Below are 14,470 nucleotides of genomic sequence, written 5' to 3'. Positions count from 1 at the left end.
ATTTTTGTCATCCGGCATAATAAAAAAAATAATAATAATGGAGTAGTATTTTCATAAATATATGTAAATTAATGTGAAATATCATGGTATGGTATGGATCGCCTTGAAGGCATGCATTGTGTGTCTCACGATACGTATCATATCGTGTTCTCTGTATCATGATACGTTTTGTATCGTGAAGTTGTTGGCAATACCCAGCCCGAGTGGTTATGGCGTACCAGACACAACCGGAATAGTATGCGTGTGTGTGTGCGTGCAAATACGTATAAATTTATACTCATTAATTCACCTAAAACCTAATAAAAATCCCATGACCCTTCACCTTAACCGGATACTTCAAAGTCTCGCCAGAGTTGCGAGGTTCAGACGGTCAGGAAACCAGAGAAAAAGTCAGAAAAGATAAAAAGAAAAGAAAGATAAATCAAAGTAAAATCCAGCACTGACCAAACACTTCCTGCCTTCCACGTGGTTACAAAATCAGAGTCTTACGCTAACCCCAGAAACCTCGAAATTCCAACAGATTAAAGAGATCTCAAGAGACCAGAGGAAAAACTAAAGAGAGGAAGGAGGGAAGGATCGATGAGGCAGAGTGAGATCCACGAGGGAGTCTTATTGTGGCAAGCTCGGCGTGCTGTTGATTGAGCGTATGGCAATGTCATCAAGTATCAAGTATTCTGATCATTTGTATGCCTGTCAACATATCTTTGAGCGTAATCCACCGAGTCTTATACATGCAGCAAGTGTGGAGAAGAGAAAAAAAAAAGAAGTCTTGTTTATTCAAGTTTGCTATTTCCAGTGATCACTCTTGTCCCGATCCCCCGGAGTTGGCGGTTGTACAGTAGGAAAACACTGACAAACAATTTAGATAAAAATGTACGTGCGCCCGCTTGGCTTTTTCATATGCTAATATAAGCATTTCCCTTCTCACCCGGGGACGAGCCGTGAACGTGGGAGATTTATTTGACGACGCGCGCGGCTCACCTTTGAGACTGAGGCGTTCCCTGTGGAAACGAGGAACGATCTCAGAAATAGAAATCGCGCTCGTGTCGGAACTTCCGCAAGTTACTCGCCTGCCATCTTTTATGGTACGTCTTCATTCAGACGCGCATGCTTGAAAGTCTGCGCGCGCGCGACGGCCCAGAGGCTCTCGTGCTCCCTTCCTACAATGAACGGTTAAACTGACAGTCATCAGTGAGCACTTGGAGGTCTTTTTTTTTTTTTTTTTTGCATTAATATGAGGAAGCGTTTTTATGTATTCCAGCCTGTGGCAAGTCAATCAAAGCAGTTGAAGAAAAGGGAATTACGGAATCGGTCGAGGGGGCGAGGCTCTACCCTAGTGGTGTCCAAACTACGGCCCGGGGGCCATTTGCGGCCCGCCGTCCATTTTTTTTTTTTTTTGCAGCCCGTGACATATGCTAAAAATGGCATTTGACTCAGTTCAAATAAAATAAAAACAAAAATGTTTGGAGATGGTCAAAGTAAAAAGGGAGGGTGTCGAAAAACACAGGTGCTAGTAGAGGTTATTTTAGTTAACGATCAAACTAACTATAATTAGAGCAAAAATGTCCTTCGTTTTAGTCTTTGGTAATTAATTTAATGCATGAGTCTTTGGGGATGATTTTAAATGTGATTTTTAGTGGATTTATTTTGATATAAACTGGAATAATGACGTCGCTCCCATGGTGTTTTTTAAATGTTGCGCACAAGTAATAATACGCATTAACACATTCACTGCCATTGACGGTTATAGACGTCAAAGTTCCATTTTATATAGGCTGGCAGTGAATGAGTTAAAAAAAAAAATAAAAAAATAAAAACTAAAACTAATACTGAAACTAACTAAACTAAAACTAAGCATTTATTTTTATTATTTAAGCATTTAAACAGAACCACCCTGAAAACGAATTAAAACTAACTAAATAAAATTAAAAAAAATAAAAAAAAACTCAAAACAAAATAAAAACTACAATGAAAAATTCCAGAACTACAATAATCCTACTGTCATATTACAAATAAATTGGTTTATATACTGTACCAATTTTCTAAATAGGCAAAAGCACAAATAAATTATTTGTGCAATTTTTAGGACCAAACACAATTTCTCTTCATAACATTATGTGGCCCTTGCGTCCTTCTGATTTTCTGGATGTGGCCCTCAAATGAAAAAGTTTGGACACCCCTGCTCTACCCGGTTGTCAACTGCGTTGTGCCGCTCATTACGCACAGCGAGATTTTCGAGGCAATCACTGACACGGATGACTTGCGCGCAGTGACAGTCTGAATGGGTGTCTGTCACTGTTGCTTGCCCTGTTGTTGTCTGCCAACCAGTCTAGGGTGTCGTCTGCTTTTCGCCTGAAGTATGCCGGGATGGGCTCCAACCCCCCCAACAACTCTGAACAGGATAAGCGACAGTGGTTGCCTGTCAGAGCCAGCAAGGCCTTCTCTGCTGACCTACATTTTACAACCTGAATTTAAATATTTGTTCCATGAAGTTGTAGTCACTTCACTTCATAGCGTGCGTTTCGGCTGCGGTGCTTCTGTTACATATCTGTGGATGTTAGATTTCACTTTGCAGCGACTGATTTTTCATCATATGCAAGTGGAGATCTTGCAAGTCCGTTATGCTCCCGCCATAAACGCCGTACATCTCGCCTATGCTGAATTAAAAGAAACGAGGTGGGCCACTTCAATTGGCTAGGAATCATCAAGTCGACTGTGTTCACTCCCACAACGGCTCGATGGCAATTTTCTAACTGCGCCTGTATATCACAATAGTCTAACATAAGCTAACGATAGCCACTTAGTGTAAAACTGGGATAACAAAAAAAACAAAAAAACAACAACATCCATCCATCAATTTTCTTAACCGCTTTTCTTCACAAGGGTCGCAGGGGTGCTGGAGCCTATCCCAGCCGGCTTCGTGCAGTAGGCGGGGGACACCCTGAACTGGTTGCCAGCCAATTGCAGGAAAAAAAACAACAACAACAAAAAAAACGTAGCAAACATATTTTCCCACTTTAGAAAATATGTTTGCTATGTGTTATCAAGTTTTCTCAATTTATTATATAGTGGCGTGACTCCTATGGTCACCCAACTATGTAAGTGGGCAGCCATTTTAAAGGAGAAGTCCCCCCCCCCCCCCTTTTTTTGTGGGGGGTGACAATAATGTGTTCTGTGCAGCCCCACTAGTCTAAATACGATATTTTGGTTAATACTGTGTTATCAATATGAGAAGGAGGCCATTTTGCCACTTGCTGTCTAAAAGTTACTCAAATCTCAGGTAACAACCAATCACAGCTCAGCTACAGAAAACATATGAGCTGTGATTGGTCGTTGCCTCAGCTGTGATGTCATCTTCAGTTGACAGCAAGTGGCAAAATGGCCGCCCCCTGAGATGGATAAAAACGGCTGGATTTTGTTGCATAACTCATTTTAAGGTTGACTTCACCTTTAACCATGCCCACAAAAAAAAAACGATAATGATAAAACACAGTTTTAATACTGTAATCTCAACAATCCAGTACTACATCGTTCTTTGGTCCTTCAAACGTGTCTGATACTTTTTTGGGCAGAATTAATCCCTGAATTCACAGCATCTTCAAAACCCCAGCGAAGGTCCAGCCAACCAAATGCGTGGCCCGCCAACTGATAAGCGATGGCGAAAATGGATGGATTTCGAGACGAGAATGAAGAAGGGGCTTGTTGCAGCTTTGCCATCAGCATGCACGCAGCGTCGTTGGCCCAGAAGCTTGTCGTCAGGTTTAAGAACATGCCGGGGCCGGAGCGGTGGACAGACAAGTAAATCAATAAGACAGCAGTCAGCAGATCACCGCAATGACCAATGCTACCCCCGCCTGACCTTGTGGAAGAAAACTCACTTAGAAAAAAAAAGCTTTTCTCTTGTTCGTGTTAAGACGGCTTACACGGGGAAATAATGATACGACTTTACTTTTCATTGTAATGCCACTCAACCTTCGGACCCTTTTTGAATCCTTTTTTTTTAAGCATTAAAAAAAATTAACTGGTAAGTCTTTAGCTGAGTTTGTAGCAGTAGATTCAGTGACAAAGAAGTCCTGCAAAATTGCCCCCGTAGACTTTTTTTTTTTCATCAATTAAATTGTTTATTTCAAGGTCACGCTTTATAAAAACTGCACAGTAGATTTACCTCAGGAACTGTACAACTATGACTAAGTCTTATTTTTCTTTGCCTTTTACACAGAAACCAGTAAAGCTGTAAATCGTCATAACTGTGGGTGCTTTTACACAAAGCTTAAATCAAGTATGTAAAATACTAATGAGACAACAAAAAGTGTGTTGAACTTTGCACTTTTGTCCTGCCTTATCCAGTGTTTCCATATAAACAGATTGGTTACAGCTGTGATATGGTCTCCAAAATTTCCAGGTAGCCTTCATATGTCACGGGATATGTAGCAATAATTGAGAAAAAAAATCAAGCAAAAGCCATTAGCCATTGCTAGCATTAGCAATGTAATTAGCTTGAGTGGCAATTAGAGATGCGTATCTCTCCACAAAAGACGATTTGATATGATTCTCGATACACATGGTACAGTACAATTCAAGCATCTGGATTTTAAAATATGATGATTCGATTTGGTTAGATTCACATGTGAAGTTTGATGGGAACTTCCACCGGTTCTTTTATCTTGAATGCTCGCGATACTAATAATAACAACCAGGAGACTGCGTATTCTCAGTTGAACTATTTAGTGGATGCCAGAAAGATCGAGTACACAGCTGTGGCGCTTTATCCGCTGAACGCTCAAAACAGTCGCTAATCATACTACCTTGGCCGGCCACCCCCACGGGGGTTGGCGCTGCCTTTCCCGTGTAAGAATGTGTGACCTGATGGTCCTAACTGGTTTCAACTGGATACATGTGTGCAAGAGCTATAGGAAGATGCCAAACCAGGACAGGTCAGAGCGACACAACGGCCTCGCTCAAGTAATCAATCGAATCATTAAGATCCCTAATCTAACACGGTGGAGGTTTAGTGTAGCCCAGCGGAGTCCATCACTTGAAAGTGACTCTGAATCTTGACCCAGGTTGCTGATCATGTCCTGGGTGGAAACAAATTTTGTCTGGGGGTGGTTATTATTATTATTATTATTATTATTATTATTATTATTATTATCCACCCATCTATTTTTTGACCACTTTTTCCTCAGGGGGGTTGCAGGGGGTGCTGGAGCCTATCTCAGCTGGCTGTGGCAGTCGGCGGGGTACACCCTGGATTGGATTATTATTATTATTATTATTATTATTATTATTATTATTATTATTATTATTATCATCCTTCTCAGTGTTATGTACACAGTAAATGAAATAAGTGCAACCGTTTCAAGTAAAACATTTCAAAGGGCATTTACGGTGACAAAACTCAATGTTGGCATCCTCAGATTAGATCAACTAAATCTCGCCAACAAATGTCATCCACAGACGCGTCAAATAAAATAACCCAATCAAGTTTGCACTTTTACTGCGGATAACATGCACGCTACATATTTAGAATTGATGCAGATGAAGTCCTCGATGAGTTTATCTATTGGCTTTATCGACAGGACTGTATACGTCATTAGGCCACAGAGAGAGCGAATGAATTTAGAGGCCGCCTAATAAATATCAGGTGGCTGCCGAATCGATATCAGGCAGCTACCCGAGCGCAAGTACATTTCTCTCTCGCCTTGACTCGCTGTCTCTATTACTTTCTCACATTATTTCAGTCTCCCACTCGTCTCTGTGTCTCATTAAGACTGCCGCTGCACTGGATCTCTTCCTCTTTTTGTGAACTTGCCCCCCCCCGCTCCAGCTTTGTGCGGCACCCTGGCTCGATTCAGCCCCCTTCATACCGCTCATAAACAATGTGTCAGATGTATAGACTGGCAGAGGTGGCAGCGGCGGTGGTCTAGAAGCGGGTGAGCGGGAGACATCCAATTAAAAAACATAATGCATTATCATTTTTGCAACCCCCTTCTCCCCTTTTCCACCTCCCCAATCCCTCTACCGTCCCCTCCCCTCGCCGCCGCCTTCTAAAGCCCCGTTCGGATTACATAACAGCTCAGTGTCAAAACATCCAGCATGTGGAGGACAAGTTAAGGGGGTCTTCACCAGCGATGCGGACCGCCGACTGGACTCTCCCCAGCAGCTTTCGTGCCGTCTTCCTCCACTCCTCCTCCTCCTCCCCACCCGCCAGCCCACCCTCTCCCTGCCTTCCTCCCTCGCACATACACACTTACACTCAATCATGAATGCACAGGGATTGCAGCAGCGGCGGCGGCGGCAGCAGCAGCAGCAGCACCGCGAGATGGAGATCTCCGCTGTGAGTGCCTGTAACCGGTGAGTGCCAGTTGGAGACGCGTGAAGGAGAAAGTCAAAGGGGTTGCGTGTCTCTGCCCGCTTCGTGTTACTCCCGTAACCTCCGATTCCAACTATTCCAGCTGTCACCGCACTGGCTGCCTCCCTGGCTGGACACAAGCGCGGCGCCCGATGAACGCTCGGATGGACACTTGGTACACGGGGGAGAGGCGCTCGCTTGTCCTTTGCACCTCTGATCTGTGTCTCAAGGTAAGAGTTGTAAATCCTCCCACACTTGCACATATTTCAATCGCGGCGGACGCCTCCGGAGGAACTTATGTGGATGCCATAACTGAGCATGAATTATCATGAAATACTGTCTTGCATGTGAATGTGTGGTCGGTGCCTGCGTGCATTTGGGAGGGGGCAAATCTGCATCCGGAATCAGTGGCATGTTAATTCGCATGCATGTAGTTGCATGTCATCATCAAGTACCTGTGGGAGGTGCAGAATTATGGATGAGGGTTCATTAGCAGCGTCTAATAACTGACTGTAGGAATGTCCGTCCTTCACGAGGGAAGACATCAGCTTTTATGAGCTTCGTGACACATTTATACGGAACGAGTGACGCGCTCCTCAAGGCGGACATACGCGTGGCCGGTTTCGGGAATATTATGACTGATCCTGGCGTTAATCCGGGAAGCTCAAGGGTACTGCATCACGTCCAAAGCAAAGCCGCACTTTTCGTTTTGTCTGGGCACGGTCGTAGCTTACCTGGAATGATGGGAATCACTGAGGGCGAAGCTTTGAGGTGCCAAACGTACTTGCCGAGCTCAGCAGTTTCTTTTTCACTTGTTACATAAATCCAGATACGCATCGCACTCCATCATCAGGTTGCGTGCTCGGAGCCCAACCCCTTAAATACTCGACGGATTCATCAGGGTGATGCACTGTGTGGGTGTGAAAGACACTCCAAACATTAAAAGACATCCACGAAATTGGGTTTAATCCCCAAATGTTCCTCTCCAGCTCGCCCTGCCTGACTTTAATTTTACAAAGGATGTTGTGGATTCCAAATGCTCGCCGGAGCCAAAGGCTTTGATAAATCGCCCAAAACAATGCGAGAGCGCAAAACTTCCACAGTGGTCGAACACAATCTGTTCCGTGACACCGGTCGACCTGCTTGTGGACTTTGCAAAACAAAATCTCCTAATGAAATCCTATTTCATTACAGACTGTCACCATCATAAAACCTTTATTTACTGTAGAGGCAATGTTGAAACATTTTAACATTATTAAGTGTCATTCAAGCACAAGACGACGTTGGTCATTTTAAAATGAATACATCAGAAACGATAAAACACTCTTTAAGCACACTTTTAACGTTAACGACAAACGATCAGGAGTAATAAACGCCAATCAGCATATTTTAACTGTCTGATGTAATACGACAAACATAAAACAGTGTGCATTTGCTTGCTTGCAAATTAGCATTTAGCATTAGCAATTACACCCCTCAACTCATTTTCTGAAAAATTGTATCATTTTGGAAAAACTGGTCACCCTAACACAACCAAGCCCTCAAGCAACCCTCGAGCAATCGCGATTCTCCTCCTCCCAAGGCAGATGTCGGCCGAACTACCGAGGCTTACCTGTGAGGGGCGACGTAGTGCCGCAGGGCATCCAGACTGCCAGAAAATACGAAGAAGAGTTGGACTCTCACAGTCGCAAATAACTAAAACCCACAAATGGTGCCGCCTCTAAAAAAAAGCTTATAATTACCCATAGATGCCACAAATCACAAGAGTCAACTCACTTCAACATTGTTCATTGTTCATGCCACAAGATGGCGCCCCAGCAATAACGATAGATGCCTTTTTGCGTGAATAATGGCGGTTAGGGTCCCCCCAAAAAAACTTTCGAACAGGTAATTCTGTGAGGAGCAAACTACAAATGCAATATCGTGATATCATAATATTAAAACTTCTACAATATCGTCGTCATCATGGTCACAATATTTAAAAGGAACACATACTGTTAAAAAAAAAGTCAGGTTGATTACCATTTGTGCTGTTCTAGCACCCTCTAGTGGCTAGTTTATTAGTGCAATTTAATTTTCATTAGGGATGTTTTGGCCTTCTATTTTTAAAATCTATGCTAATTGTCAACTCGACTCAACTTTATTTATAAAGCGCTGTAAAATGAAAGCTTTCACTCATTAAAGGTTTGGGAACACCGCTCGGCACAACCAGTAGCTCTTCTTGAAGGCGCGTTCCGATTGGCTACATTTTGTTTCACAATCACGGAGTTTGTGGCTGGGCCAAACAAACTGTGCGATGACCATACAGATTTGTGATTCTAAATATTTAACAGGTTTAATATTTACTTTTGTCAGGATCGACCAATTCATCAGCAGATCTGGGAGAGAGAGAAAAAAAAAACTTTCAGAGGCATTAGGAACAAGGAAGGAAACGCTCGACTTTTTCCCACAAAAATTGGACTTTGACTGTCACACTACACATTCCACTATAACTGCACATAATTATTGTAAATTTTGTGTGCGTGAGAGCCCAAATCTGACGATATATCACACAAGGTATTCCCATCCCTACGTAGTGTTAGAGCTTGTCCTTTACGGTGCACTTGTGAAGACGTTGGTGCAATGTCACACACTCGGAAATGTATGCAAGAAAACCCTGTGCATGCACAATGACTACACCGCATGCGGCGCACAATGTACGAGTCGGCCTAAATGCCGGGCTGGTGGGGGGACTTGAGCACAACCTGCGAGATAATGAATACAGCACACCCTCGCGTATCCGGTGACGACGCAGCGGCGGGTCTCCGAGTAGGCCCAGATGCTGTAATAGCATTACTTAAACGTTAATAAGATGAGGCAAGACCGGGTTATCAGATGTAAATATCCATATAGGCCGACGAGTACGTAAGGCGATGCGAGCTAAGCCGCCGCTTTCACTCCACGGCTGGCTTAAAATGGTGAGTCAGCAAGTTTCGCAAACTCCGATTGCATCGAAAATGGAAACACACCCCATTGGCATTCCTTTCGGTGAGTTTATGCAACATGGTGGTCATAATAAATCAATCACTGCGCCATGGCCCAAGGTGTGTATTTTTAAACCCTCGTACACTTCAGCAATGAAGGAGCGAGGGGCAATCGGAACAGACAAACACGGTCTGCCAGCGCACATAAGGAGATTTCAGAGGATTACTTTTGCAATTTTAGAGTCAATGCATTATTCATAATCCTTTTGGATAGCCGGGGCCAAATCGGGGAAGGACCTCGGGTCATTAGCAGAGATACGGCTGGCCCGGGGAGAGGGAGGAGCAAGATGCAGAAGAGGAGGAGAAAGGAGACTCTCGTCCAAGCGTGCGGGAAATATCCATCACTTAAGCGTGTTAGCAAGAGATTTTTCTTCAACTGCTTTTGTGTGATTACCACTTGGCTGCTTTACATGATTTTTACGGCTACATGAGACACTTTTTTCTTTTTTTTTTGCTCTCGCAGCGAACGTTGTGCCAACGTGATTACCTCTTAAGTGGTGTGAGATTGGAATTTTTTAGTACCGTATTTTCCGCACTATAAGGCGCACCTTCCATGAATGACATGTTTTAAAACTTTTTCCATATATATGGCGCTATAGTAGAGGCTGGGGTTACGTTGTGCATCCATTAGATGGTGCTGCGCTAAAGGGAATGTCAACAAAACAGTCAGATAGGTCAGTCAAACTTTATTAATAGATTACAAACCAGCTTTCTTGACAACTCAATTCACTCCCAAAATGAATAAACCGCTGTTTTATTATTTTCTCGGAGGTAAAGTATTAGTATTAGCTAGCGGTCCAAGATGGCGGGATCTTCCGTGCATGCGCGTCACCGATCGTGCAGGGTCACCGATAGCGTCTTGACAACGAGACGTGTTGCGGCTCATTTTTTATCCATATATCAGGCGCACTGGATTATAAGGCGCATGGTCAGCTTTTGATAAAAATTGAAGGCTTTTAGGTGCGCCTTATAGTGCGGAAAATACGGTAATAAAACAGTAGACTCCCATGTGGAATCAAGCTCATGCAGTCGGTTCAGCAGCACATCCACAATCGCTTCTGACAAGCAACCTATTGTGAAATCAAAGTGCACGTCAGGCAAATCCAAAATCCAAGCTGCTCCCTGTTTTCAAAACAACTGTGTGTAAATTCACCAGACAGCAAAGTATATTGTTTGTGCATAATGAGGATGAGCAAAGTAGCGTAGCGGTATTATCCTCATCGGGCACTGAATCCACTGCGGTGACTTAAGGCCCGCGAGATGAAACGCAGTTGTCTCTAAATATATTCCCGTGTCGTCCTCCGCAGTTTGAATTGAGGTGAGGTCAACAGTGGACGGTCTGCAAGGTGAAACGCATGGCACCGGTCCCGAGGACTCGCACTTGAGATGAAAGCGCTCTTATTTAGAAGGGCGACAAAAAGGCACATCGCACTCAGATAAACTTGGGCAAAAACATCAACAGCGGTCTTTTTTTTTTTTTTTTTTTTAGCTCATCTGTCTGCATATGCAAAGCAGGGAAATATCTTTGTTAGCCTTTTTTTTTTTGGTGGGGGAGCCGTTGGCCTTCTGTCAGTGTTTAAAAGATAATCGGATCTTCTAGAAAAGCCCCAAAGACCCTGTAAAGTGAATCAGAGATTTGGTTGGAGTATATTATAGATGTTTAAAGATAATTGCTGGAAAACGTGGCAAAGACTGAGAACGGTTTTGTACTGAATTGTTGAGATTGTCTCCATTTTTATTGACAGCGCACCTGCACGGTGTGCGCAAATGCCAGCAGTTCTTGATTTTCTTATCAGCTCATAAATTGTTGTGTGTGAGTTTGCCAATTTGGCAAACCAGGATGTGTCTTGGGGGCGGACTGGCAATTTGGTTGCAAAAAGTGGATCAAAAACCTTACGGCAGCTTCGAATACATTAAGTGCCCAGTGCAGGGTGATGTTTTTACGGTCACAACTCACCTATTTTCTTGTTTTGCTCATGTGAGCACAGCAAGTGGCCAAATGGCCGCCCATTGAGATAGCTAAAACAACGGGTGGATTTAGCTGCTTAATTCATTTTCCAGAAACATTAATCAGAACGCTGCGTTTAGACTTGAGCGCCTCCAATCGCATCAGCGGTTATCTGGCACAATTGTGAATTACTTGGTATTATTACTAGGTCCATTTCTACCACTACAATAGTCATTTAGCTAGCTAGCTAACTAGCTGTGCCTTCAACCTGAAATACAGATTTCCCACATGGCATAATTTGCAAAACAGCTTGATGACATTATTTAAATCCCCAAGCTAAAGACAGTTTCACCATAGACAAGCCCGCCACCTGTCCACCGATCGATAGAATGCTCCAGAAGTATTCTAGCTTGCAAGCTAGCTGGTGGCTAGCACTTCTTGTTGCGGCGTTGTGGCATATATTCCGCATCCACTCCAGGCTTTAAGCAGATATATTTTCGTAGCTCAAACATGTCAGAATGTGTAGGCAACAGAATGATGCTAGGAAGTAGCATCCATTTTTCGGTTGGTTTTAGCGAACTCAGCGGACACACCCACAGCGTTTGAGAGCAGAGAACCTCCATTGTATGTACTCAATTTTTTTTTTAAATCATTCAAATTTGGCAAGATGGTTAATAACACTCTTCTGGTGTGTCAAATATAGATGTTCACTTTACATGGATTTAACAGTTACAAAATGTAGCACCGTTCCCTAGCTTTTTTTTTTTTTTTTGCAGATAAAAACACAGATGAACAACACATCAAAAGTGGTCTATTTTTACAGCTGTGCCAGCAGCCGATGCCCACTGTAGAGACCCTTCTTTCTGTCTGGAATTGATCTAACAAAGCCTTGAAACTTCAAAAAATGCCAAGTTGCGCCCTATGATTGGCTGGCAACCAGTCCACGGTGTCGCTCGCCTCGCTTCCCAAACGCAGCTGTGACAAGATCGGGTACCCGTGACCCTTGCGAGCACAAGCGGCGTAGAAAATGGATGGATATTTTTAGTCAATTTCACGCATGTAAAACCATAACAGCAGTGAATGCAACGTAAATACTGCATAATTTGTTGTCACAGCAGAACAACACACAAACTGTCCAGCTAAAAATTCGTGAATTACTTTGGTGTCTTTTCAACGAGCTGCTTTCAACCACATGGTGTGGAGTATAGTTCCCTTGAAGTTCTCTGTGCATTACTTCACATTTGATGAGGAGGCTCACAATTTACTGTGTCACTTTGCATGTGTGACAACCGAAAACAAGCAACGCTCGGTTGGAATCCAAATGTCAATTTGATCAAAGCATTTTAGGGTTCATTACATGTAAACTCGATTACCGTGAAAGGGTGGCTTCATTATACATTCCTAACAATGACAAATTCAAGTACAAACATTCCTCATGTTTATATAAAGGAAATAAATCGATGCACAAACACGAGCTCTGATTCCATTTGCAGATAATTCCGAAATTCTGTCATAGTGAGTGCTCGTTTGCTTTCAAGTCATGCATAAAATTATTTACTTCCACTGCATTAAAAAGGATCAGGATGCGCTCGGTAGCCTTTTCAAGTTTAAGGTCAGATCGGACAGATTTGTGATAGCCCGGTGCAGAGTTTATATTTGGCATTGCAGTCGATCATTTTGCTCAATACTGCTGAGACTGCATTGAGGGCGTGATGACAGTAATGTCGCCCTGGGGAACTCCAGAGCGTACAGGTGGACACTGGTGGAGCAGCTCACTTTTTTACATAGACGTGATGATGTCTTTTGTCCTTCCCTTGCTATAACAATATTATTTTGCAAAGACATACATTGCCTGGAGCTATCGTTTAATCCCAAGTGTGTGCTAGGAAAATACCATTGAGTGACCTGCATTAGCAAAAAATGCTGTAATGTAGGGCTGTGCAATTAATCGAAATTCAATTACAATTTCAATTATTACAAACCACGATTACAAAATTGCCATAATCGTTTAAAAAAAAAATTATTGAAATTATTTAAATGTTACAACAGTTCTATGGCAATTTACAAGTGTACAGCAATGCAACTGCAATGCACAATCTTTGTTTATACAAGGAAACCATACATGAATTTACACATTTGTATTTTTTTTTTTTTTTTTTTATTATAAAAACTAATTTTATAAATTTTGTTTGGTCCAAAAGGAACTTTCATGATTAGTGTTTCAAAGAATTTTATTTGAAACTTAAAAAATAAAAATAAAATAAAAACAATAATAATAATTTAGTGTTTTATTCACGTTTTTCTTTTGTGCCCAAAAAAGATAAGATTGTTTGATTAATCGTGATTTCAATTATTACCGAATTAATCGGGATTAATATATTTTTTTTTTCAATAATTGAGCAGCCCTACTGTAATGTATAATAGCACAGATAAAAGTGAGACCGTAAAGGCGTAGATAATACAGAGAACGTATGGTTACTATTGCGCACAGGAGAGAATAGAAGCACAAAACTGTCACAAAAAAGCATTAGTTGGAGTGCTTCCCTAACACACTCAGCAACCCAATATACTATGTGTGGACAAATGTTAATGTGCGTACGAGCAGCCTAAGAGGCACCCCCCATACTAACTGAGCCCTAAACACCCACTAAATAGAAATATGAGGGCTTGTGTTTTATCATTGCGGCAGTAGCGCATTTATATGGAGGGGGAAAAAAAAATCTCATGCAGGTCTAGTGGAGTGCAATAAAACTGCTTTGCAGCAAAGCACACAGGGACCACGTGAACGTTAACAATCAGAGCACTCGGAGAGCTCAGACCGCCGCCAAGATCAATGCCGGATCGTGCGAGATTTCACGCTCACAGCTTAGCGGGTGCTAATACTGTATGGAAGAGAAACAACGGAGTAGGCACAAAACGGATATTCCATTTGTCAAATTGTTCTGAGGCAAACAAAAAAACAAAACAAAAAAAAAAGGCAAATTTAAATAGTCATAGATTGCGGTCTGTAATATCCACTCAGCCTTGTTGATAGCGGTAATGCACCAGTGACGTGCAGTGAGGTTTATGGCTGGTGAGGCACTGACAGAGTGAGATTTAAAAAAAAAAAACAGAGTGAAATATTTGCCAGTGAATTAGCAGCCTGAC

At 42.5% G+C, this 14,470-nt stretch overlaps 1 protein-coding gene across 2 annotated transcripts in view; it reads left to right on the top strand.

The window, feature by feature from the left end:
* Positions 1-6,079: 6,079 nt before the first annotated feature.
* Positions 6,080-14,470, top strand: part of insyn2ab (inhibitory synaptic factor 2Ab) — a 42,619-nt gene continuing 34,228 nt past the window's right edge. For both annotated transcript variants that reach the window (XM_077495232.1, XM_077495231.1), the window contains exons 1-2: positions 6,080-6,354; positions 6,456-6,582. The gene's annotated coding sequence lies outside the window, so the exon portion shown is untranslated. The remainder of the gene's footprint in view (positions 6,355-6,455; positions 6,583-14,470) is intronic.

The sequence above is a fragment of the Festucalex cinctus genome, chromosome 14 (genome assembly GCF_051991245.1).
Source record: "Festucalex cinctus isolate MCC-2025b chromosome 14, RoL_Fcin_1.0, whole genome shotgun sequence".
NCBI classification, from domain to species: domain Eukaryota; kingdom Metazoa; phylum Chordata; class Actinopteri; order Syngnathiformes; family Syngnathidae; genus Festucalex; species Festucalex cinctus.
This window is presented reverse-complemented; position numbering and strand designations above follow the sequence as displayed.